The sequence below is a fragment of the Meriones unguiculatus genome, chromosome 4 (assembly GCF_030254825.1).
Source record: "Meriones unguiculatus strain TT.TT164.6M chromosome 4, Bangor_MerUng_6.1, whole genome shotgun sequence".
Classification (NCBI taxonomy): domain Eukaryota; kingdom Metazoa; phylum Chordata; class Mammalia; order Rodentia; family Muridae; genus Meriones; species Meriones unguiculatus.
In genome coordinates this window covers 134,565,717-134,593,020 of record NC_083352.1, presented here as the reverse complement: position 1 = coordinate 134,593,020, position 27,304 = coordinate 134,565,717, and the positions used below count along the sequence as shown (strand labels likewise).

General features: G+C 40.4%; 1 long non-coding RNA gene across 8 annotated transcripts; it reads right to left on the bottom strand.

Annotated features, from left to right (window-relative positions):
- On the bottom strand, positions 1–25,220 carry LOC132653777 (uncharacterized). Of its 8 annotated transcripts, none has more exons than XR_009591650.1 (8): positions 24,490–25,220; positions 20,127–20,200; positions 16,050–16,193; positions 15,167–15,243; positions 12,279–12,430; positions 10,023–10,187; positions 8,236–8,389; positions 2,806–3,723 (listed from the first exon to the last, which is right to left on the bottom strand). It is a non-coding gene; the product is annotated as an uncharacterized LOC132653777 (long non-coding RNA). The 8 variants fall into 8 exon arrangements; XR_009591651.1 differs by lacking the exon at positions 24,490–25,220 and adding an exon at positions 24,091–24,477; XR_009591653.1 differs by lacking the exon at positions 24,490–25,220 and adding an exon at positions 14,154–14,192 and having other exon boundaries at positions 20,127–21,082.
- Between the last annotated feature and the right edge of the window lie 2,084 nt (positions 25,221–27,304).

The following is a 27,304-nucleotide window of genomic DNA, read 5'->3' as shown; positions in this document are numbered from 1 at the left end:
AGTTTTATTTTGCCAGTGTGTGAGTAGAATGTTAGGGAGTCTACTTTTTCTACATAATACATTTCATAAACTAACAGTACAGAGTACAATGTCACGATTCTATAATTGCCCCACATTTGAGTAGTGATGATTAGCAATTATCAATTTACATAAGGATCATTGCAGAGAACTTCACATAATTCAACTCCATCATGAAGTATTTTCACCATTAATGTGCTATGAGTTCTAGGGCTGGTTTAAAGGTAGAGATTAAATCTGGGAGTCATCAAATGCACACAATTTTAGAAGAATAATAAGATCTTTAACTTTCCAGAACCTTAAAGATGAGTGAGGACAGGGTACTTAAGGAACTAGTTACTAGCAACTATTTCCTTTAGCTTATTTAAAAGAACTGGTCTTATCTAAAGAAAATGTGTTTAAAAAAAAAAAACACTTATTTTTGTTAGGAGAACATTTTAACTGACCCTAAGTATTGAAATCTCCAGGATCCTGGCCACCAACTTCTTGGAGTTATTTCAGCCTCAAGAGTGAAAGATGGCTGTCAGCCAGTGCCCCACTGGAACTTCGCACTACTGGAGAAGCCCTGAATGTGCTACAAATGCCATGTTCACTGGCATCTGGAAGAATTTAATGAAACATTCTGCAGATGGATCAGTTGACATTGAAATAACCATTGCTGCTAATGCCATCACATATGGTGAAGCCTGTAGTTTCCCATACAGCGCATGCATGGGTCGTGGGAGGAGCCTGCTTGTTTTCCTTAAGAAGTTTTTGTTCTCTACTATTGCCATCTCTCCGTAGCTTGTTAAGTATCATCAGGACTGCCTGGATCCTCTTCCTCCTTTGTGTCCTCGAAAGGCTGCATCACCAGAGGCAAGTGATCAAAGAGCAGATGGTGGAGAACTCCCCCTTCAGTGGACTAGGAGAAGGGGATAGAGGGAAGAAAAGGGGAGTGTGAGACTGGGAGGAACTGAGGGAGGGGGCTTCAATGGGGATATATTCTGAATAAAATGTGAAGAAAAAATAAAATTAAAAATTAAAAACAAAAAACCCCAAAACAATTAAAAACAAAAACAAAAGAGGTTTTTGTTCTCTTTCTCATGTTTTATCTTTCTGCTGAACAGATTGTGATCACATAAACATTGAGAAGATAGTGAAGTGTCTGTAAAACTATTGTACAAAATGTTTTTCTTTTCTTTTCTTTTTTTTTTTTTCCAAAGGAAAGACTGCTCAACATGGTTTGGCCTGGAATATTAAAAATAAATAAATAAAGATACAAATATTTCAGCTTCTGGAATGACTAATTTCCAAGGTCTCTGAAATACTTCCTCTCAGTTTTCCTATTCTGCCCATACATGGGCAGAGGTGCGGTTTCCACCTGGATGAATCACACATGGAATTTCCACACCACTTTTTGGCAACAATGGAAGCTATGTTGTCAGTTTCATTGGTAAGAGTCACCAGTTAGGGACTTACAGTCTGAGATTTTGTCTTGTATTTTGAGCCTTTCTCCTGTCTTATTGCTTAGAATCACCATTACTGTGTTTTGGAGTGCACTGAGAATGAGTTAGATCATGTTACACCTTCTAGAGTCATGTGGTTGTAAGTCATCCCAACTTTTTTCAGAATACAGTAATGACTGCCATGTGAGCTGGCTGTATTTTTTGCCTTGTTTTTATGCATGTGCCTGTATTTGAGAGTCAAATGTTTGTAAGAAAATGACAATTCCAGAGCCATTTCTTGTGCGTGTGGAGGTAACAGATGCTCTGGACATAGATGTGCATAAGAAGGCTAAAGTACTTTTGATGGAAGAGTCTATCCAGCACTGGGGTTGTGTGAACAATTTCTCAAACAGAGGGGTGATAGCATCAACTGTCCAACAAGTGTAGTTCTTCTGAAAGAGACAGACCCTCAGACATGAAAAGGCCTTTCATCACTTTGAAAATCTTTATTGCTGTGGTGCTGACCTTTTGCACATCCTAATGATTTTATTAAGTGCTAAGCTAGTGCCTGGGCATAAGTCATATGACTTTTAAACCTCTTTAAAGAGGAAAATATATTTATATGTGAAATTATATATAATGTGAATTTAAAAGTATGGTTAGATGTTCTTTTATTTTCCAAAAGTGATAATGCCCATTTGTAATTATTACAAAAGATACAACCTATGGATTGAATTTCTCAGAGAACCAGACCACAAATTAGTTATTTTTGGAATAGTGTAGTAGCCAGCTAATTATCTCAACAATAACTGCAAAGCAGGGCTATTCTTCCAAAGGAACAGTGTGATCATCTTGAAACATCCTAGAAGTTAGTCAAACACGAATTCCAGATGGCTGGCCTCCAAGCAAAGGGCTTTCGACCATTGGGGTGTATAATGTTAGAAACCATCTTTGTGTGTCTCAGTGAGAATGGGTACAGTGGAGCAATGAGCAGCAAGGATGCTGTCGAGTTTCCTTCCCAGCAGTGGAGATCAGGTTTGAGTGGGTTCCTGCAATGAAATTAAAATTCATATTCCCTTAGCACGCATAGATTGAAATCCTAATCACAGTATGACGGTATCTAGAGACGAAGCTTTTTGGAATGATTAGGTAGCAGGACTGGGGACCCAGTGAATGTTATCAGTGTCCAGGAAGAGGAGTATTAACTGGAATGCTGAAAAACCTTTGCTTACAAGCCCTGAAACAACAACAACAAAAATCACTATCTTGAGATTCTTTCATGGCCCTTACAAAGTTTTGACAAGTTGGGAGCTAATTGAATCACATGAGCTCAGAATGTCTTAAGATAACAGCATGGCCCATGTTTAAGTCATTAATTTTTAAAAAGAAAGAATGCTTTCTTTTAACTTAAGACAATTCCTCAATCTTGGTGTCTCAAAACTGCTTTCTCTCTTATGGAAACACTGAAAGAGACACGCATGCTCACTACCTAGGATAAATGTGAACTGTCCTTGTCATCTCTATGACCGCTTTCTCCACAGCTCAATGGTAAAGTTCCTGTCTAGACCACCATGCTTGATCACTGAGACGTTAGAGCAATCAAGTGCTGCAAATGCTTTGGAAGCCACTCGCAGCACTCACAGCACTAGTGCTCAGCTCGTCAGCAGAAAGGGCCTCCACTCCTCTCCCAGGGCCACTGAAGCTGTGCTGCTGAGTGAGCTAGGAAAGAGGAAACCTTTTCCCCAATATATAACTGAAACAGTAAAAGAAGAGTCACTTACTCACTGCTCCCTTCTCCTGTCCCAGGAGCAAAGTTCTGGCACATGTTCAAAGCATTCTTTGGCTTTTGGTTTGTTTGCTTGCTTTGTTGAGGCCCTAGTGGCTCATGGTAAGGCCAAGGGGCATTCACAGTGTTTCATTCACCTCCATGTGATGAGACCCATCCTACCCTCTCCTCACACAGCCCTTCTCCAAATCTACCTCTGTGAGTTCAGTGATAAACAACACCCACACATTCAAGTGTCCCGCGTGAACCTCAGTGAGGCAAACACATCTTCAATTTCCTTTATTCATAAATCTGAGAGGATAGATGATACATAATTTCCTCCTACATGAGCCCACAGAGAAAGTGCATTTTGTTTGGAACTAGACAGTTGCTCCCAAGGATGACGGTTTGATTTTAATCCCCAGGAGTCAGAGAAAACAATCAAAGTAGAAAGCAGGTACAAGGCTCTCATACTGTCAGGACACCAAACAGGGTCACTCTTAGGATCAGCTTGTCCTAAAGGAAAGAGGGAAATGCTTGATGAAATGAAGAACTTCAGTGGCAATAGAAAAGACACCAGCATTATGGATGGAGTCTTCTTGGGGAAAGCAAAGGAACTGTTGGGATGCAGAGGAATACTTTAGAAGAGAAGAAAGAGCTACAGGCAACAAATATATATATATTTGTTATAAATATATATAATATAAATATATATTTATATATATATGTGTGTGTGTGTGTGTGTGTGTGTGTGTGTGTGTGTATATATCTCCCACAGCACTGACTGTAAGACTGATCAGTGATTCCTGTTACTCCACTTAAATTCAGCCAGGTTATTTTTGAACAGGTATGTAGATATTATACACATCCTAATCTAAGGACAGCAACAAAAATATCATTTTATGAGGTTTTGTTCACATTGTAAGTGAGAGCAAGGCATTGTTTTAGCCATGTGTGATTTATAGAAGACAGCACTAGATTTTGTGGGAGAACACTTCAAAACTAAATCAACTCTATTAAAAAATAAATGAGACCATGTCCCAAAAAAACAACAACAGAACAAAACACAACAAAAATTCTACAATGGAAACCTAGCAGCCATTCCTGGAGCCTGAACCTCTGAAGTCTTTACACAACTGTCTTAACCTCTACTTTGTACACACCAGCAAAGCCCACAAGCTAGTTTTCTGTGAACTTAGGGGAAGGGACAATGTGCTAATGGCCTGGGTTCATTTTCTACATGCATCATCTTTTCTAAGCCCCCCTGACACACCTCAAAGATAAAATCAAAATCTTGTCTAATACATGAAATGCCTGTTTTTATCATGAAATTTCAGGAGGAATCCCATGTTTGGTGCAGAAATCAGCGTAGAAGCATATTTAGTATTTCTGCTCTGGGGTCTTTGGTAATTATTGCCATCTCTTAAGTTTTCCTGCCTCTCCTTTGTCACCATCACCTCGAGCTGAGTCCTCTAATTATCCTACCTTTCCCTCTCTCCTCCTTTTTTCCTTCCCCTCTTCTTCCTTTCTCTCTCCTCCTCTCCCTTTCTTTTCTTCTACAGAGCATTTTAATTCTTTCTTTTGTGGGCATACTCCAGCAAATACAAGATCCTAATAGAGAGTTATTCTACAAATAAATAAAATCTTGATTGTAATGGTAAGATAATGCAAGACCTGTCTTCATATATGAGCAACAAGAAAGATACTCCTCATCTTGGTGTTTAAGTTTCTCATCTTTAAAACAACAAGATTGGACCCAAGTCCTTCATTTTTGTCATTTTTCATGCACCCACTGGGGAGCCAACACTGCATGTGGGTAAGAAATGTTGGCATATTGGCATATCTAGGCTAATTAACAGATCTACTGATTGTGTTTTATGTGAAATGTGAAATTCAAGGAAAACACTAGGGGATATTAGCATTGCTAAGCAATGTCCTGTGCCATTTAAAAAGTATGTCCATTCTTGCTCAGCCACTATTCATCTGTGGAATGTTAGGTAGTTGGTTAATATACTCTGGCTTTTTCTTTTCAGTTCTGCGTTTGTAGCCTGCTGGGTTAGCATCAGCGATTCCTGCACCCGGGTACAACCATTTCTAGACAACTGTTTCATACATCACTAGCACCCTGTGATCCATACCTAGAAATAACTAAAAAGGAAGGCATAGCACACTCATCAAAGGCTGTTCAAGAAGATTCCCAGAAGCATTCTTCATAGCAACACAATAAAGGACTTTGCAGTATCTCCAAATGTGCTTCTATCTTAACCCCTAGAATATGTAAACATGACCTGATTTTAGAAGGGAAATCATTCATTATAGTTTTAGATAGTAAGAGTCTTGAAATGAGAACATCCTAGATTGCCTCGATGGATCTGTGTCTAGTGACAAATATCCTCTTGAGAGAAAGCTAAGAATGGAGGTCTTAAAAGCAGATAGTATTACACAAAGAGAAAGGCAGAATGGAATCATTCAGAAGTTAGAAAAGAAAAGGAAGGGTTGGTCCCTAAAGCCTAGAGTGAGTATGACTATTTCAACAGCTTAATTTTGGACTTTTGTCTCCCAGAACTGTGACAGGGATACCTTCCTGTTGTTACAGCACTCCTGGGAAATCAATGCTTGTCTCCAAATGAAGGTCACAATTCTGAAGATTCAAAAATCTAGTGCTAGAAATAGTTTCTGGTGATAGAATTGTTTGGGGCAGCATTTCGTAAAGGTCTGGTAGAATAAATGCATGTGTGCATGTGTGCATGTGTGCATGTGTGCATGTGCGCATGTGTGCATGTGTGCATGTGTGCATGTGTGTGATGGAGAGAGACAGTGAAACACAGCTTACAAAGTTACATGGTAGGACAAAAAACGTGAGACTAGAATGTCAAGTTGATTGACAACGTCTGCTTATGGGGTTCCCAATCTAGTCCCAAGAAACCTTATCCAATCTGTATTCCTGTGCATTCGTCCCTTCTGAGGATGTTGCCCAATAACCTACTCACCTCCCAGGCTCTTTCAGATTCCAGCCCTCTTAGAACATCCAAGACTCAGACCCCTGCTCATTTTAGTGAACAATCATTCTACACCATAGAATATAAGTGATTGTGGAATCTATCAGATTGAACCATAACCTCACAATAGAGTGTATCACATCAATGAAATATGAAAACAAATATATAAATAAAGATCACCAACATAATGTTTGGCTATGGAAGCCAGACTGAAAGTATTGAACCTGTGATTCTACTTTGAAAATTTCAAGGCAAGGAGAGTTTTATCTTGATATAGATGTCATAATTGGCCTTATATTTGGCAAGAGGCATTGACTAGGTGGGTTCATAAAGAATTCACTAGGATGCCAGAAGAGTCTATTAACTGATCTAGATGGTCACTGTAGAAGAGTATTTGATGTCTTAAAAATACTATGAATCATATACTTAGTATTGATATACATTGTTTTGTACATATTCATTTTTTTTTTATTTTTTTTTCAATGCAGTTTATTCAGGAACATTGAACAATCCTCGGACCCCGGGGAAAGCCAGCCCACAGCTTAAATAGCCTCTGGGTACATATTCATTTTAAAAGCTACTTTTAATCTGAAAATTGTCATTCATAAAATAAATATTTGGTGTACATAAGCAGAAAGCATCCCACAGACTTATCCTTTTAGCTAATAGGGAAATAGAATAGCTGATTGGGTGAGCAATCTTTAAGTCTAAGGAATAAGTGTTGCTTTTTATGTAGCCATATTCACATGCTTAGCAACTTTCATGGTATGGTGATTCAGATTTTAAATGTTCACATTTAAAAATTATTCTTAAAAATCACTCTAGTGTAAACTATACTTTCAAGAGATTCAAATATGACCCTACAAAGGCAAGTTGGCACAAACTATTTTCTATATTTCCATCAGCTGGTGATACTCATTTTATAAGCTAACATAGTCATCTCCCTTTCTTCAAGCTACCCATGATGCAGTTGGGCTTATCTTTCTCAGGTTGATTTGTGTGCATTTACTTATTCTTCATCACAACTGTTAGTTGCTTTTTCTCATTACTTTGGCAAAACAATGAACAGAGACCAAACCAAGCGCAGAATCGCTTCGTCTGTGGTCATGGCTGCTCACAAAGTAACAGACAGGAAGCAGAGAGAGTATCAGAGTCTGGGCTATAAACTTCCAGGGTCTCTCTCTAGCGACCAACTTGGTGCCACCAGATGCCTAGAGATTCTATAGCTTCTCAAAACAGTGTCACTAGCTGGACAAAAGACACTCAAACCATGAGTCTGTGGGGAATATTTCCGATTGAACCATAACCTCATAAATACCTGCTGGTATAATATCTTGCAAGAGATCTTATTCCCATGTGTGTGTAACAGCCTGCTTAACCTTCACACATTTCTGAACACGGGGTAAGTTATCTAAAAGTGGATGACAACTTCTGTGTAAGTGATTTATTTATCAGGGGATTGTTCTTGGGAGAATTGATCATAAAGAATGAAGGAAACAAGGTAAAGGGAAGGAAGCCAAGTAGAGGTGTGATTCCAGACAAGTCCTACAGAGGGCGTTTCTAGCATGATGCCACAGGAGCTTGAGGCTGCAAATTACACCTGAGAATTTCCCAGTGGAGTAAAGACTTTGTGTATTTCCCAGGGTCAGTCATTGGCTACCACTTTTCTGAGGGAACATAAAATTTCACACAATTTTGTGTGTGTGTATGTGTGTGCGCGCGTGCGCACGCGCGTGCAGGCAAAGTGACTACACTAGGTCAATGGCATCCTCTAAAAAAATCTGTTAGACTCAAAAGCACACTGAGGCTATAGGAGAGTACATCTAAACAGTAAGAAGGACCCAGGAAGATCTGAGTAGGACTCTGATTTTGCTGTAAGGCTATATCTTCCTCCAGCTTTCTGGAAAGTCCCTGCTGTTCTTGGACGGTGCTACTGGACCCAAGTATGTTGTACAGTCCAGCATTCCTCTCCACTTGACTGTGGGTATGGACAATGATGTGGGTTAGATATTCCCTTACACCTACTGACCTGTGTCTCTTTGCTCTCCAGTCTCTCCAAACTTAGCAAAATGAGGGAGGAAGACAAGATGGCAAGTACTGCTGCTTGCTGTCTTTTCTCAGATGCTTGTATGTATGTTACTTCTGTTTATCTGTTCTGTTGCTCCTCCTCCTGAAGGTCCAGCCTGTGGTGAGGGCAGGGTTTCAGGCCAATGTGGTGAGTGGCGTGGAGTCACCACTCACAGAGGGAAACCAAACAGAGGGTGAGTGGCTGCAGACTCATTTATTCAGGAAGAGAGAGCAGGTTATATGGGTTTGGGCGACCAATCAGGTTCCTCCACACCATCTCTGAGCTGGTCAATGGATGTTCATCTCTGGGAAGACTTTCCAATGTCAGGCTATGTACTTTCTGCCTGACTACCTCCATAGTCATGTCTGCAGAACCAGTGCTTGGCCAGGGATGACCACACTCTCCCACTAAGCCATCAAATAGGTGGTGATAGGGAGCTCCTCAAAATGGAGTCAGTATACTAGATTTAATTTCTAACATTATCACTCCCCCTGTAGGCATTTGGAAAATGTCTCTTGGATCTTATTTTCCTCATTTTTAAAATTAACCACAGTTTTGAGAAAGGACTTTTAACAAATTCCTTTTGTGCTGAGATGATGCAAAGGCGCCATCCTCATTCATACCATTGTTCTTATCAACATCGTCATCACCACAGCACACATCATAGTTATTATCATGAACTACTCCACCACCATTAATACAATCATCTTCACCAACACCACTAATTTCACTTGTATCAACCAACATCTACCTCATTGTTATAACACCCTTGATTTGAGGTCTTATTTGTTCTTCTAACATTATGAAAATCCACAAAAGGTACATTTCTAAGTAGGATTTTCACAAGAGTCAAATAAAGATTGAATTTACTGTAGCTCATTGTTTATATCACACTGATTTCAGCATGGATCAAGGACCCAGTCCACTGCCTACAGACTCAAATCTCTACTCTGGTACTAATAATAATAGTAACTTGGAAGGATCTCTTCACCTTTGAGAGGAGAAGAAAATAATACCTCCATCACGCTGGATGAGTGTTTCTACAGTATTTGAAATAGAATGCATTGATTGAAACTCTCAAATGTCATCTCACTTCCCCTGCTTGACCCCTTCTAAGGCATAGATCTTTGTAGACCTCAAAGTAAGAAAAAAAAAAGAATAAAACTTAATAATGAGACTCATTAAAGAGATGAGGAAATGAGTGTTTTAATAATCAGAGTTAATTTTGTTCTAAGAGCTGAAACACTGCTCTGAATATCCTGGGAGCCAGAAAAATAATGAAAACTTTAAAATTTCATCCCAAAATAAGTACATCATGTATGAATAAAATGAGTTGACCTTGACATTAAATTCTGAAAGATATTTTTGTATAAAATTTTATGTAGGAGTTCCTGAGATCACTGTACATGAATGTGAAAGAAAAGACTGTCTCTCTTTTGGTCCTTGGACACGTTGAAAGGTTGACAATTAGAATTCAGTATGGTTAAGGTGATTCCTCAGGGAATTAAGAAAATGAAGTTCAAAAGTGTGCCCTGAAACATTCAGTATAAGTACAGCATTCAGAGAGAATTGGTGGACACCGAGGCCTTGTCCCTTAAGCTATGGTTTCAAAATATTACTTATCTCTGCTATGTTTTCAATTTCGGATGATTATTTGGAAATGTGTGGCTGATTTTCTTTCAGTTCCAATCATTTATTTAATATCTCTAAATGAAGCTCATCTTTTAGTTTTCATGTGTCTCACTTACCTTTAACAACTCTCAGGCTGGTTTCAGGGGGCTTTGACCAGCCCTGGATCCTTGCGAAGAACAGTTCTTACTAATTGCCCTTTATCCTGCATTTACTGGATGGCAACATCTACCCAGCAGCTGCTCCCATCTCCCATAGGACAGAAGAAGAATGTTGGTTTGTGACTACAGGAGGAAGAAGATAGTGACAAACAAAAACAGTCCAAGAAACAACCAAGAGAACCTCAGAATCACATTCCCTGGTTCATGCACTCAATTCATGACAGAGGATCCGTAGCAAGAAGGTAGTGTCTCATCCCTTCCTTTTAGGCAAGCTAAAAGCAAGGTTCTTTGTGAGGATCAAGCCTAAACTACTATTGGAAGAATCAAGAGGTGTTTTGCTGTTGTGGATGGAGACAGTAGGGGCCAACTCTGAGCAGCAACTGGGGCTAATGGAGGACTCCAGCTTATTCAGATAAATAATGTGGACATAAAGAAAATCTGGATGAGGTAGCAAAAGATCCAATAAGGAGGGGGAAATAGACTATAGCATTATAAATAGACAAAGGGAAAACTAGAATAGGAAGATTAAATGGGAAAGGAATAGGAGAACAGAGTTAAAGAGGAGATGTGGAGAGGGATAACCAACACTAAAGACCTTTTGAAAGGCCACACAGAAGCCCAATACTTTAAAAATTTATAAAATATATAAAAAGAATTTAACTTGGGGATACCATGCAATGGGTAAAGAGTTTCCCAACTGCCAAGTAAAATCTCCACTACTGGTGACGTGCTACATCTTAATGAGTCATTAGCCAAAGGGGTCTTAGAGTGACCTCAAACAGCACTGGTTATTGTCAAAATTCTTGGTTACTTTTTATAACCTGATGGTAAGGCCCTATAGTACAAGGCATAAGTTACTTAAGTCACTGAACATGTAACATTTAACTAATGCTCAACTGTGGGACACAGCTACCAACGTTGAAGTCTAACGTTTTTCTGATAGCCTCTGAGTTTGGTACAAGATGACAGACTGCTGTTCTCTGCTGGGTTCCCTCTGTGCCTGATCTGGAGAACCCCAGATCTTCTAAGGAGTGTCAGGTCTCAGGGAGATTACACGCCCAACCCTTTCCTGATAATAAACCCCATTCAGTGTGTACCTGGGAATTCCTAGAGACACCCACCCTATGCTAACAAGATATCTTGGTATCTTGGCTTTCAACCAGTGACCTCTGACCACACCTGGAGTTCTTCTCCAACCCATAAAATAATTACTGCTTTCCCCCTCTTTTGTTGTTTCATGTAGATGAGGTATCGCTAGAGCCCTTAACCCCACTGACTCAAACACATTCACCCTCAAAACTCCTTCACTGCCCAAGGTTTATAATGTTCCTTATTTATGAAATAAATGTTCTCTCACTCCATTCATGGGAGTTGCCTTATTCTGGGAAAGGAAGGGCTCCCTGAAGAACCACCATGGGATGCCCTGAACTTTGCTGCCAATTAAGCAGCTACCATCTGGCCACCAAGAGCTTCTGGACCACCCAGGGCCATACTTTGACCTTAATAGCTGGGTCCCATACTCAACTACAAGCTTCAACCCTACTAACTAGTCTTCATGCTGGACACTAGTGTTGGAAGATACTTTGCACACTAATGAAGGAGAAAAGCAATCATCAATATCACTCAGCTCTGAACTATGTGACTTACAGCGAGGACTTCTCTGCAAGATACACTGCTGTAATAGTGGCACAAATGTTAAGGGAGGTTTTTAAAATTTATTTATTGTTTTGTTAATAAGAGTTTATTCATTTTTTATCCCGGATGTAGCTCCCTGCCCCATTCCCTCCTAATCCCACCTTCCTTCCCTCATCTGCACTCATGCCCCTCCCCAAGTCCACTGATAAGGGAGGTCCTCCTCCCCTTCCATCTGATCCTACTCTATCAGATCTCATCAGGACTGGCTGCACTGTCTTCCTCTGTGGCCTGGTAAGGCTGCACCCCCCCCCTCAGGGAGAGATGATCAAAGAGCCGGCCACTGAGTTCATGTCAGACAGTCTCTGTTCCCATTACTAAGAGACCCACTTGGGCACTGAGCTGCCATGGGTTAGTTTTATAAATTGGATTTAAGGCCCAACCATGAGATGAAACCCACACCTGACACTGTTAATGAGGCCAAGAACCTGAGACTAAATAATGAGTCACAGGGGAAAGAATTCCACTACTCAGCTGTAGGAAGATAGCCATCAAAATACTTTTAATGACATATTGCTTTACCTAAAGGTCACAGCTTTATTCACTCTTCACCACAGAAGATTCTTCTTGTAGCAGACAGTAATTAACGCAGAGACCCATAGCTGAGCAATGTGAAGACTCAGTTCTAAGTGGAATGTATACTTCAAACCCTTCCTCTCAAGGCTCAGAGAGCTCTGTAGAAGAGGAAGAAGAAAGATTGTAAGATCCGGAATAGTAGATAACTCCAAGGAAAGAGCATCTTCCTGACACAACAGGGATGATACACATATACACTCAGAGATACTGTGACAGCAGGAACACACTCAAAGGAGACATGATGCAAGCTCAGAGAAGTGGACAGAGTGCCGCTCCGAACCTAAGCAATTTGCAGTAAGTACCTTCTGGGAGAGGAAAAAATTCTGTTTTCTCCTAAGTAGTATGTCTTAGTTAGGGTTGCTATTGCTGTGAAGAGACACCATGGCCACAACAACTCTTATAAAGGAAAGCATTTAATTGTGGCTGGCTTACAGGTTCAGATGCTTAGTCCATTGTCACCATGGTGGGAAACATGGTGACACACAGGCAGACATGGTGCTGGAAAGTAGCCAAGAGTTTTACATCTTGATAGGCAAGCAACAGAGGAGAGAGAGAGACAGACAGAGACAGAGACATTGGGCTTGGCTTGGGCACTTGAAACCTCAAAGCCCACCCCAATGACATTCCTCCAACAGGGCCACACCTACTCCAACAAGGCCATACCTCCTATGCCACTCCCTATGAGCCTATGGGGACTATTTTTATTCAAACCACCATTGAGTTGTACCAATTATATAATCCACATTCCAACGCAGGCCTCACACTCAGGAGTAACTGGTTAACACAAAATAGACTCCATGCTTTTTTGTGTGTGCTGTTTTCTTAGGAGTTGTTATGGTTTTGTGGTTTCTGTCAGTTTTGTTTGTTTTGTTTTCTTGGTTTTAAATTTTTACAGATTTTTTCTTTGAGAGAGAGAAAGAGGAAATAGAGTGAAAGGGAGGTAGGAGGATATGGAAGGAATTGGGGAAAAAGAAAGAAAATAATCAAAATATATTATAGGTAAATTTTTACAAATATTTAAGTGTACTAAAAACATTCTCAAAGAACTAATAAAAACAATGAGTGAATTACAAAACAAATTCCCAGAAGAGCATCGGAGAGGCACATATCTGAGCGATAGCCACTTGCTTTACCTCTAGGAACACTGGGTACCCTCTCATTAACAAGGGAAGGGTTTAGGATAAAATGTTCAAGGTTTGGGGTTTGATATAAACTTTACATTCTGAAGTTCAGATTGTAGTTAGGCATGTGTTAGCCACTTTCTTCATAACTACTACAGGAGCAGCCACATAAAAGTTTATTTTGCCTCATGGTTATGATCCATTTTGGCAGGACAGGCATAGTGGTGTGAAAACTTTGCATGCAGGGCAACATTTGCATGAGGTGGCTGCTTCTCATGGAGCAGAGAGGACATCACCAGGAGCAAACCAGAGTACTCCCAGGCCTGACCTCAGTGCCCACCTTTGTCAGCCATGCTTTCAGACTGAGATGAGAAGTCCCACAGGTCACAGACACTGCCACCATGTGGGGGCTGAGTGTCCCCAACACATGAGCCTGTGGAGCACATACAGTAAGTGTCATACAGTAAGAGTAGGTCCCTGTGTTTCAGTGAAAGCTAATAAAGGTGATGACAAGTGATAATAAGAAAGCAACCTGCTTGCTGACCCATGAACTCTTAATACTGGCTAATTGGACCTGGATAACTATCTACTCTCAACAACCATTGATAGGTTGAAATGAGTAACATGATGGTCCTTCTGTTAGGAAAGTTCTTAGGTTGGTATATAATTCTAGATGTAGTTATTAATTCAGTTCACATACCTCAAGAAGTTGACTTTTTTTTTTCAGCACTGCCTTCTCCTTTCCCAATGCCAAAGACAAAGACAAAGCCAAAGAAGTTTGAGAATCATGTTTCTTTTTCACGTACAGAAAACCCTCTCCTGTCTTTTGGTAGCTTTCTTTTTCTTCATAAAAAATGGCATTAAAAATGAATACTATAAATTAAATTTCCCAAATGCTTATCCTTTTTATTGATTTTCCATTTCCAGTCCTTCCTATTCAGAATCATGTAACACTGAACACTTCACATGTGGTCCTCCTATGTTTGAGGAGCTTGCAAGAAGGTAGCTACCAAGATGACTCTAAAGGCACAATCAGGCTACACATGTCCTAGGGCTCTGAAACAGCTTGAACTCTTCCACATGGGTGACTAGAGTGCATTTGTCAGCATCTGTGTCAAGGTTATTCCTAAAGACCCGGAGTCTCTGTAACAGGGGCATTCAAGACCAGATGGTTCACCAAGACATCCCATCTCTAGGGTCCTAGGTTTTTGTTAATCAGTCCATGTTCTCTATGGCTTTCTTAATGCTGCTACTGATTGAGTCCCTCCCGGGCACTGTGGCTGTCTATGCCACTATCTAGAATTCTCATCACTGATACTGTGGTATCTCAACCACATTCCCAAAACATTCATTGAATATCCCATAAACAATGGGGTTGTTTGTTTGCTTATTTAGTTATTTATTATTTTTGCACAAACACTTTAGTAAATCATTCAAAGAGCAGAGTACATGTTCTAGGAAGTTATAGCCTGAGATTATCCCTTAGCCAAGATGGGAACAAACATCCCAGAATCCTCATCTTCCAGATGGGCTTGCTATACATTGTCTCACAGAAGTCTAAGTAGAACTTAATCCATAGATTCTCCTAGCCAATCCTGCTTTTCTTGTGTATCTGTGACACCAGGCATCACCTCATGTTGATATAGGCTAGAAAAGCCCCCCATAATGAAGCTGCACCTGATGGTATTCTTTAATGCTCATTTGCATACTGACCTTTTTCCCTGCTTAACACCAGCTCCCATGGTTTCCTTGGATTATCTTGACGAAAATTCTTGTTTTAGGATTAGCTCCTGAAGGGAGAAAAATAAAACAATACTCCTACATGTTTTGTGTGTAATCTAGTATTATAATTATGTTTTTAATGTATATTAAGAACTGTACATATTAATGAATTTCACTGAGACATTTCTACAATGTGATGAAGAAGTTTGTTCAGTGATTTTCACTCACAGCTAGGTGCCTCACCCAAATTCATGCTAGATTCCTAACCCAAAGTAAAAAGATAAAGAAGTGTATATCTTCATTAGAAGGTAAGTTCATGAACACAAAATCATCATGGGTCAATCTCTTTAAATCTCTTATACAAGATCCCCACCCCAGTGTTCCCATGATTCTTTTGTCTTATAATGACACATTGAGAAGACAGCTGTATGAACCATCAAAACACCAACTCAGATCTTGGCCTTAGACATCAGCTTCCAGAACAAAGAAAGACAAATTCTGTTTTTACAAACAATGCAGTCTAAAGTATCTTGTTATAGCAGCTAAGAATAATAGCCCAAGTCATACAGCAATCAAATAACTTACCCCAAAGCTATAGCATTAATAAGTAGGAAACTGGAATTAGATCCACATATGCCTATAACCACTATACCACACTGTCTTATGAAAGAGCTGCTGCTCTGGAGATGGTATACACATATGGCTTTGTGCACCACAATGTCTAGGGGACTTCTCGCCTACTAAGCTGCTTTTCCTGATCTGATATCCTTTTCACATGTCTCAGTTTCATTGTTGCTTTGTAAGTGGTGCCACAATGAAGTTACCCAATTAAGGCAGGCAAAGTTTCACACTGGAATTTCAGTATTATGCGTACCGTGTTTTATGAATCTCCTTTTACAGATTCACTCTCAATTCTGCTTCCTGTTGCTCCATAAAACTAGCCAAACCACACAGGATAAGAAGGTAAATGATCTAAGAGTCAACATGTTCAGTTCTTCTCTTCATGCTGTGGTCGTAACTGAAATGTATTTCCAAAGGAGTCAGAAAGAGGCAGATATAGATAGATGATAGATAGATAGATAGATATCATATATATAGTATATATATATATATAGCATATATAGTATGTATAGATATACTATATATATCTATAGTATTTCTATATACTATAGATATAAATGTATATCTATAGTATATCTATCTATCTATATATATATATATAATTAAGACACTATCACCTGGGACCTTGTTATAAAAATAAAATAGTCTTGTATTCTAATAATAGAAATGCATTTAATATGATAAGGGGAGACACTGATCCAAGATGGCAATGCAGGGAGGACACTGTGTCTGACAAAGAGGACTACAGTGACTACACAGCAACCAACAGACCAAGCTCTGGGCCCTAAAACACCAGGGATTGTGTTTCCCAGGTGAGAGGAAACCCTATGGTGTGGGAAGCAATCAGGTTCCGGTCACCAGCTAAACCCGCAAGAATTCCCAGGTTCAGGAAGGTGCTTGGTTGTCAACCCAGAGCCACACACCTGCATGCTCTGAACACCATCCCAGACTGAACTGTGGACACCAAAACACCTGACACTGGGTTTTTCAGTCAAGTGAAAACCCCACGGAGAAGGAAGCAATTGGGACTGCCCTCACATCACGGTCTCGCAGACAGTACCTGGAAATGGTCCTGGGCTCTGGCAGGTGCTCATCTGCCAGCCCAGAGACCTGCCTACATTCTCTACTTACCTTCCCAGGCAGCACTATGGGCCCCGGGGCACCAGAGACTGGGTTTCCCTCTTGGGAGGAAACCCTACAGTGAGGGATACAAAAGGTCCGCACTCAACCAACCCCTTCCCACCCCCCAAAAAATGTTCTCCAGAAAAGTTCTGAGGATCCTGCAGGCTCACAGTCACCAGCACAGAGCCACTTGCCTGCACCTGAGTTCTCCACTCACCATTCCAGACAGAACTGTGAACCCCAAAACACCACAGACTGGATCTCCAAGGTGGGAGGAAATCCCACGGTGGAGGAAACATCAGGTCCAACCTCAGGACATCCAGCTCCGGAAAAGTTTCTGTGTTTCCACATGCTCAGGCTCTAGCTTCCTGCTGCATCCATAAGTGCTGTGCTCACCTGCCACTGATTACCACCTGGGTACTGGGGCACAGAGCTCCAACCTTAGATCTACAGAAACCTGGGATTCACGGAATCAGCCCCTAGATATTGATCCAAGATGCAACCAGTATCTCTAGCTAAACTGAACAAACTGCAGAGCTCCATGGTTCTACAGGAGGGCTGTAAGAACAGCAAATGCAGCGTAAGAGCAGCAGCAACAACAGCAGCACTAGCTCACTAAATTCAGAGCAAGAAACCCAGCAACAGGGCAGCTGTTTCTAGGACGTTTCCTGGGCAGGAGAGAACCCCCTGGAATACCAATGACCACAGTTACCACGGTTACTACGCAGGTCCATATGCCTGAGGTGAGCTGTGGCAATACCTGACAAGCACTGACCATTAGGTGACCATACCCAAAAAGCTGAGGAGGCCTACTTCAGGAACAATCAGCTTCCTGCCAAGGGGATTCTCCCCAACCCCCGGATTCCAGGTGGCACCAGAAACTAAAAGCCAACACTTGACACAGCCAGATGGATAGAGGCCAGCATAAAAGCACAACCCAACAAAAGCCAAAGAAATATGGCATCTCCAGAACCCAGCTGCCCAGGGGTAATCAGCCCTGAATACCCTATCATAAGTGAAATTCAAGAAGGTGACCTTACATCTCTGCTTGTGAAGAAGGTAATGGGAGAAACAAATAAAATGCGTAAGGAAATAGAGGAAGATAAAGTGAAACAGATTATGGCCATCTGTAAAGAAATACAGGAAGATGCAGCCAGTTTGTGGCCTTCAGAGAGGAAATAATTAAGTTACTGAAAGAAATAAAAGAAACAGGAATGTTTAAACAATCATTTGGAGGAATTGAAGGAAAATACAATCAGACGGGTAAAGGAAATCAACAAAATGGTTCAAGATCTGAAGATAGAATGGAAAAAAATTAAAGAAAACACAAACAGAGGAAATCATGGAGGGGAAGAACTTAGGGGAAAAAAACAGTAACTACAGAGGAGAGAGCATAACCAACAGACTACAAGAGATGGAAGAAAGAATCTCAGATGTGGAAGATAAAATGGAAGAAATTGAAGTATCTATCAAAGAAAGTGTTAAATCTAGAAACTTCCTAACACAAACCATCCAAGAAATCCAAGACAACATGAAAAAACAAAACTAAGAATAAGAATAATAGGAACATAGGAAAAAGAAGATTCCCATCTCCAAACCCAGAAAATATTTTCAACAAAATCATAGAAGAAAAATTTCCCAATTTAAAGGAGAGGCCTATAAACATACAAGAGGTCTACAGAATAACTAATAAATTAGACCAGAATAGAAAATCCTCCCACCACATAATAATCAAAACAGTAAATATACAAAACAAAGAAAAATACTAAAAGCTGCATGGGAGAAAAGCTAAGTAACATATAATGACAAACTCATCAGAATCACACCTGTCTACTCAACAGAGACAATGAAAGCCAGAAGGGCCTGGACAGATATCAGGCAGACCCTAAGAGAACACAGATGCCAAATGAGGCTATTATACCCAGCAAAATTCTCAGTCATCATAGATGGAGAAAACAAGATATCCAATGATAAAAACAAATTTAAATAATACCTACCCACAAATCCAGCATTACAGAAGATATTCAAAGGAAAAATACAATGCAAGAAAACTACTTACAGAAAATAAAGAACCTCACTACAGCAAAACTAAAAGTAGCCAAGCACACAAACACACTACCACAACCAACAACCAAATAAAAAAATCTAACAGCCACTGGTCATTAATCTCTCTCAACATCAATGGATTCTCCAGTAAAAGGACACAGACTAACAGAAAGGATATGTAAATAAGACCCAACAATCTGTTGCATACAAGAAATGCATCTAAGACACAAATACACATTACCTGAGAGTAAGGTCTGGAAGACAATTTTCCAAGCAAATGGACCCACGAAGCAAGCAGGAGTAGCTATTCTAATATCTAATAAAATAGACTTTCAACCAAAATTAATCAAAAAAGATGGGTCACTTCATACTTATCAAAGGAAAATTCCATCAAGAAGACATCATAATCCTGAACATCTAAGCCCCAAGTACAGGGGCACCCACATTTGTAAAAAGAAAAAGAAAAAATAAAACTCAAACCATACATAGATTCCCCACACATTAATAGTGGGAGACTTCAACATCCCACTCTCAACAAAGGACAGGTCAACAAAACAGACATTAAACAAAAAAAAAAAAACAATGACTCTAAGAGAGGTCATGAATCAAATGCACCTAACAGACATCTACAGAACCTCACCCAAACACAAAAGAATTTACCTTCTTCTCAGCACCTCATGGAACCTTCTCCAAAATAGACCATATAGTTGGTGACAAAACAAGCTTCAACAGATACAAGAAGATTGAAATAATCCCTTGTATCTTGTCTGATCACCATGGAATAAAGCTGGACCTCAACAACAACAGAAATAGCAAAAACACACATGGAAACTGAACAACTTGCTACTCAATGACAACTGGGTCAAGGAAGAAATAAAGAAAGAAATTAAAGTATTCCTAGAATTAATTCAATGAAAATAAAGGCACAACATACCCCAAATTATGGGACACAATGAAAACCATGCAAAGAAAAAAGTTCATAGCACTAAGTTCCTCTTGGGGAGGGGCATGCATGCAGAAAGGGGGGAGGGTGGGAGCGGGAGGGGAGGAGGGAGGGGCTTATGGGGGGATATAAAATGAATAAAGTGTAATTAATAAAAGTTAAATAAAAAAAAGAAAGAAGAAATTCAAAACATCACATTCAAGCAACTTAACAGCTCACCTGAAAGCCCTGGGTGGCGAGGGGAGAAGCAGACACACCCAAGAGGAGTAGACAGCTCGAAATAATAACTCGTGCTTAAATCAAAAAATTAGAAACAAATAAAACAATTCAAAGAATCAATGATTTTGACATCTTTGTCAAAAATCAGGTGTCCATAAGTGTGTGGGTTTATTTCTGGGTCCTCTGTTCGGTTCCATTGATCCACCAATCTGTTTCTATGCCACTACATTGCAGTTTTTATTACTGTTGCTCTATAGTACAGCTTAAGATCAGGGATGGAGATACCTCCAGAAGATCTTTTATTGTAGAGGATTGTTTTAGCTATTCTGGGTTTCTTGTTATTCCATATGAAGTTGAGAATTTTTCTTTCAATGTCTGTAAAGAATTGTGTTGGTAATTTGATGGGAATTGCATTGAATCTGCAGATTGCTTTTGGTAAGATGGCCATTTTTACTATGTTAATCCTGCCAAGCCTTGAGCATGAGAGATCTTTCCATCTTCTGATATCTTCTTCTAATTCTTTCTTCAGAGACATGAAATGTTTTTCATACAAGTCTTTGACTTGCTTAGTTAGAGTTATACCAAGGTACTTTATGTCATTTGTGGCTATTGTAAAGGGTGTTGTTTCCTTAATTTTTTTCTCAGCCCTTTCGTCTTTTGTATACAGGAGGGCTACTGATTTTTTTTTTTTAGTTAATTTTGTATCTGGCCACTTTGCTGAAGGTGTAAGAGTTCCCTGGTAGAATTTTTGGGGTCACTCTTGTATACTATCATGTCATCTGCAAATAGTGATACTTTGACTTCTTCCTTTCCAGTTTGATTAGAATCTTCAACAAGTGGTGCTGGATATCTACATGTAGAAAAATGCAAATAGATCCATACTTATCACCCTGTACAAAACTAAAGTCCAAGTGCATCAAAGACCTCAACATAAAACCAGACACATTAAATCGGTTAGAAGAAAAGTGGGGAAGACCCTAGAACTCATTGGTACAGGAGACAACTTCCTGCACAGAACACCAACAGCACAGGCTCTAAGAGCAACAGTCAATAAATGAAACTTCATGAAACTGAAAAGCTTCTGTAAAGCAAAGGACACTGTCATCAAAACAAAACAAATGCCTACAGATTGGGAAAGAATCTTCACCAACCCTTTATCTGACAGAGGGCTAATATCCCATATATATAAAGAACTAAAGAAGCTGAAAAGCAACAAACCAAGTAATCCAATTAAAAAAAATGAGGAACAGAGCTAAACAGAGAATTCTCAATAGAGGAGTATCGAATGGCAGAGAAACACTTAAAGAAATGCTCAGCCTCATTAGCCATCAGGGAAATGCAAATCAAAACAACCCTGAGATTTCACCTTACACCCATCAGAATGACTACAATCAAAAACTCAAGTGACAAAACATGCTGGGGAGGGTGTGGAGAAAGGGAACCCTCCTCCATTGCTGGTGGGAATGTAAACTTGTACAAACCACTTTGGAAATCAATCTGGCACTTTCTCAGACAAGTAGAAATAGTGCTACTTCAAGATCCAGCTATACCACTCCTAGGCATATATCCAAAATATGCTCAAGTACACAACAGGGACATTTGCTCAACCATGTTTGTAGCAGCTTTATTCATAATAGCCAGAGCCTGGAAACAACCTAGATGTCCCTCAGTTGAGGAATGGAAACAGAAATTGTAGTACGTTTACACAATGGAATACTATTCAGCTATTAAAAACAAGGAAATCATGAAATTTGCAGACAAATGGTGGGAACTAAAAAAAGATCATCCTGAGCGAGGTATCCCAGGAGCAGAATAACACACATGCTATATACTCACTTATATATGGATATTTGACATACAATATAGGATAAACATACTAAAATCTGTACACTAAAGAAACTGAGCAAGAAGAAGGACCCTGGGTAAGATGATCAGTCCTCATTCAGAAAGGCAAATGGGATGGACATAAGAGGAAGGAGAAAACAGGGAATAGGACTGGGGCCTACCACAGAGGGACTCTGAAAGACTCTACCCTGCAGGGTATCAAAGCAGATGCTGAGACTCATAGCCAAAGTTTGGGCAGAGTGCAGAGAATCTTATGAAAGAAGGGAGAGATAGAAAAATCTGGAGGGGACAGGAGCTCCACAAGGACAGCCAAAAAAAAAAAAAAAAAAAAAGAATTGGAGCCCAGGGGTCTTTTCTGAGACTGATACTCCAACAAAGGACCATGCATGGAGATAACCTAGAACCCTTGCACAGATATAGCCTATGGCAGCTCAGTATCCAAGTAGGTTCCCTAGTAATGGGAACAGGGACTGTGTGTGACATGAACTGATTGGCCTGCTCTTTGATCACTTTCCCCTCAGGGGGATGCAGCCTTCCCAGGCCACAGAGGAAGACAATACAACCACTCCAGATGAGACCCGATAGACTAGGATCAGATGGAAGGGGAGGAGGACCTCCTCTATCAGAGGACTGGGGGAGGCTCAAGGGTGGAGAAGAGGAAGGGAGTGTGGGATTGGGAGGGGCCAAAGGAGGGGGCTACAGTTAGGATACAAAGTGAATAACCTGTAATGAATAAAAAAATAATTTGTAAAAAGATGATAAGGGGAACTCCAACCCAAAGACAAGACTTCTTACATGTCCTACAAAAGAAGGATATGACATAAGGTCATGATTTTAAGGTCCTAAGGATAAAAAGTAAAGTTGGAAGCTTAAAATGCAAAATGGGTGTTTTTTTATATAGAAATGAGCAGTGGAAAAAGACAGGCAGGAGAGTTGATTAGGGAGGCCAAAAAAGAACAAATATTCAGGTATATACAGTATGTTACAGAGTCAGAGCCAGGCTAAAGTAAGAGGGAAAGGAGGGTGAATTAAAAATAAAGTCACTTTTCACATGCTTCATGGGCTTCACAAAACGGTGAGTAATGTTCTAGGGGGCATTGGTGGCTCCCAGAATTCCCTTTCTCATTTAATGAGATTTTTACCTGTCTTGAATGCTTTGAGCTACAGCTTTTATCACCTTCATCAACTAACCTCTTTTGGATTCACTCATCCCTGTTATTCAGAATGACACCCCACTTTTAAGCTTTAGTACGTCCCTTGACACCCCATGTTTCCATCCTGCCTGCCCTGCAGCCCCTTGTATACATATGCCCCTCTGGTACTACCCCACGCTTACTGGCAATTTTATGCGCATGTCGCATGATGCTCCAGCACTTCATGCTCTCTGCTCAAATTAGCTCACCACCCTGTCACTCTGCTCACTGACATCCCCCTACTTGTTCTTGAAACTAATCAGTGATACCTTCCACGGCCAGTCGCCCTGATTAGCCACACTCATGGAGCTCACAGGACCTCTCTGTGGATTTCAGCACTGAGCACATCACCTGCTCCTTCATCCTAGAGTTTCTCCAGGGCAGTGAACTGTAGTTTATTCACATTTATATCCAGAGCTTGACTAAGACAAGCCAGGTGATAAAAGAAGGATTCTTGTTAAACCAAATCAAGAATGTTAGATAAAGTACATCTCTAAACTATTCTTTGGCTTGATACTTCACAAATCCTTTGCCCCAAGGGTTGCCAGGCATCATTTTAGATATTTGTCCCCAAGTATCATAGGCAGTAAGGTAAGGTAAGCTAACTTATTGCAAGTGTTTAAATCATTCCCATAATACAATGGTGTGTCTACAAGGCCACCATCTCCTCATTAACTTGGTAAACTCCAACCGGAACTCCTTTAAGACTGTAGATACTTCATAGCAGGGTAGGGTGCCAGTTTTGTTTATCTATCTTCCTGCTTGTTGTGCTCTGAAACACCTGCTGTGCTCTGTTTAAATGTCCTAGGCAGAGGAACAAGTGCTGGGCTCTCAGGAAACTGGGTCACATACGATAGTGTCCTGTCTTTAAGATTCAGTAGTTTGGGGAGCAAGCAGGCTGGGCACAGCAATCAGATGAAACTTACTGCTGGCAAATGGTGATTTGTTGCATTTTGAATTCTTTAATGCACAATGTCTTTGATTACTAGCTCTGTCATTTCAGGTTTGACATCTTTCTCTGAGGAACATCTGTGGCATGCAGGATTTCTCTTCTTACTGGCAAAATAGCACAAGAAATCCTGCTTTTTTTAAATTCAGATAATCAGTGATGTGTATAGTAACATTTATTTTGCAGCAAGTTCTGAATTGTTTTTCACTTGGACAATTAACTGGTTTTTCATCTTATTACTCCCTTTTGGTTTGTGTAACTCATACTTTTGCTTCCACTTGGACTTCAAAACCTCAAGCTTCAGACAAACTGATAGCTCTTTCTGATATTCTTAGTGGGACTTGGCTTTTTAAATGAAATAGAAACTGAGTGTCACCTGGCCCATCTCTCCTGCAGGGATCCCCAACCATCTGTAAATGTCCTCCACTTGAAATTCCTTCATTGTCTTCAACTCCAAACCCACCACAGACTTCAGGATGTTACACTTGGGAAAGAAGACTTGGCAAAGAAATAAATCTGCACCAAAACTTGATAAATTTATGTTTTGATCCCACCTCATTCTGTTCCTGCACAATGAGACACAATGCAGTTACTCTTTATGAAGAATACTGCTGACTTAGAACCTATGGGAAGAGTTTAAGGCACCAACAGTACTAAGGAACAAAGGCTTAGATGTCCCTTCATACGCCAACATATAACACTGGTACCCATATTGGGGTTGGGGTAACACAGAACACTGCATTACTTGTCCTGAAACTAGTCCCTGCCAAGGTACTGTAACAACATGATTTATAGCTCTGGTGACAGTTTTCACCAATGTAAAAATAAAGAGAGAACATACACTAAATGGCACCTACTTCTCTCTCTACCCTAAAATGAAGAATAATAGTGAAAAAATTCAGAACATTTGAGAACACTTCCCATACTCTGCGGAGACTAAAAAACTGCTTTGATAAAATAATGTGGCAGAAGTGGTTAAGAATTTTCTAGTCGTGGTGGAGGAGGTGTCTTGGTGGTTGAGTGATCCCTAGCACTCAGTTGGTGTTTCCAATGATCTGTAAGTCCAGTTCTGGCCTCTGTGGGCTTCAGTGTACTCGGTACACAGATATACCTGCAGGTCAACATAAAACAAATAAAATGAAAATAATTTTCTATTCCCAGCTCATAAGGGATGGCAACGTCTACCACCTAACTCCAAGAACAGCCATGCAAGACTGCTTCTGCCAAGGAATGCCAGCTGCTATACAGGAGGCACAAGTGTGATCTCTCGAAGACCAGTATGCCACAAGAAGCACCTGTCCTCAACCCTGGGATGATGAGAAGCCATCTGGAAAGACAAACCCCGTGCCACGTGTGTACGAAAGCTATTTTAAGTATGAATGCTTCAATATCCTCTGTCCAAGCAGATGTAATAGAATGATGACTCCAAGAACAGCAGCCCCTTCCTCCCTTCCCCACCTCCCCACAAGCCAAGCCTGTCCTGAATTCCTGATTCTCAAAATCAAAAGCCAAGTAAGCCACTTGCCTCATGCAGAACTGTGGGAGTCCTTTGCTAGGCAGAAGGAGCCACCTGGATTGGACCAACAGAACCTTTAAAGAAACATGGTCTGGTGCACAAATGTTGCTAAGTGTGACCTTTTACGGACACAACAGCTGGTCTTGTGACGCAACACCTCTTTTCCTTAGTCAGCAGAATGCTGTTTTTTCTTCTCCCCCCACCACCCCACAAAATCAAATATTTGTCCCTGCTGGTGAAGCAGTGGAGGCTCACCATAAATTATTTGGAGAAGTTTAATGAACCTAAAAGTCCCAGGTGGCTTGTATTTGAACAGTGGAGAAGCCTCTTGGATTGATGTTACACAACTGATTCAGCAGAATAACCCTTTACTGGATAACAGAAATTGGGGAAGAAGAAATCATCAATACAGGGTCCCAGGTGGCCACAGTACCTCCACCATGACATCCTTCCTAGTGTGCTATCCAATCACGGGGGGGGGGGGTGCAAAACATTGTTCAAAGCTTAAGAAACTTCTCTCAGATTGAGACTTGTTCTAATCACTTATAATTCTTCTGACTCTACTGTCAGAATGAAAAGGTAGATTTAAGAAACCTAAACATTTCTTGGGTTTTTGTCCTCCAGCTTGGATAGGACCAAGGACATTTTCAGCCAAGAACATGAGCCAAAGCCCTCTGAAGCTCCCATGAATTCACACCATACCAGAGCCAAACCTTGGGAAAGAACAGATCCCAATCAGGGCCAGAACAAGAGAATGCCAGGTTGACAGTGCTAGACATGCTGCCCTCAGCAAGATTAGGCAGCCACAGACCGCCCAGGGAATCAGCCCTCCTTGGGCAGGGGACTGGATGTAGGCTCTTCCAGATCTCAGTACGTCCTCTCTCGTCTCTGCATCTGCAGGCCTAGTTTTCTCCATTTGGAATAGAAGGTTCTAGCCCCTCCCTTCAAAATTCTTTGGCTCTACACTTAACTGTCTTCTTTTGATTATATTTTTGTTTTCTGTGTTCAATATTCTTTAGATTATGAGGACTTAAACCCAAGTTACATGTAGTAAATGCATGAAAACAGACTCTTAATCCAAAAGGCCCTCTTTAAACGTGGAACTCTCCTTGCACATGCTTGTGTTTGCCTGCTAACTAGGTTGATAAATGTAACTCATACTGACAGGTTATAAATTTGAGGAAAAAGATTAAGGGAGATATTTAAGAAAAAAATAACTTGGAAACTCAACACAAAAGGGAGCTGAGACCTTCCCAGATGGATATAATTATTAGAAGTTGGCTGACTTTTCCGATGGATGAGGGTCAATATTTACTCCAGAGAATTTTGGGGGGATGCTGAGTCCTGAACAAACAGGATAGGAAAATATTAACCAGATAAAAAGCAGGAATAATACAGCAAGGTCATAAGGAATTAATGAAATATAAAGCCATGTTGGTAAGAGTGATTTATCTGATAGTCTCCCATTCCTCGTAGTCGCTAATGATGGAAGACAAGATACAGAAAATTAGGTCTCTGTTGGTGAAGAAAAACTGATTTAACTAACAGTCCTTTCCTTTCTTCCTGGTTTCTCATGAACAAGGAGATAAGGGGATCTCCAGAGAGGGTTCTAAAAGGAAAGACGGGCTTTATGGAGACATGTACATTTTTTAATTTTCAGATTATCATGGATAGT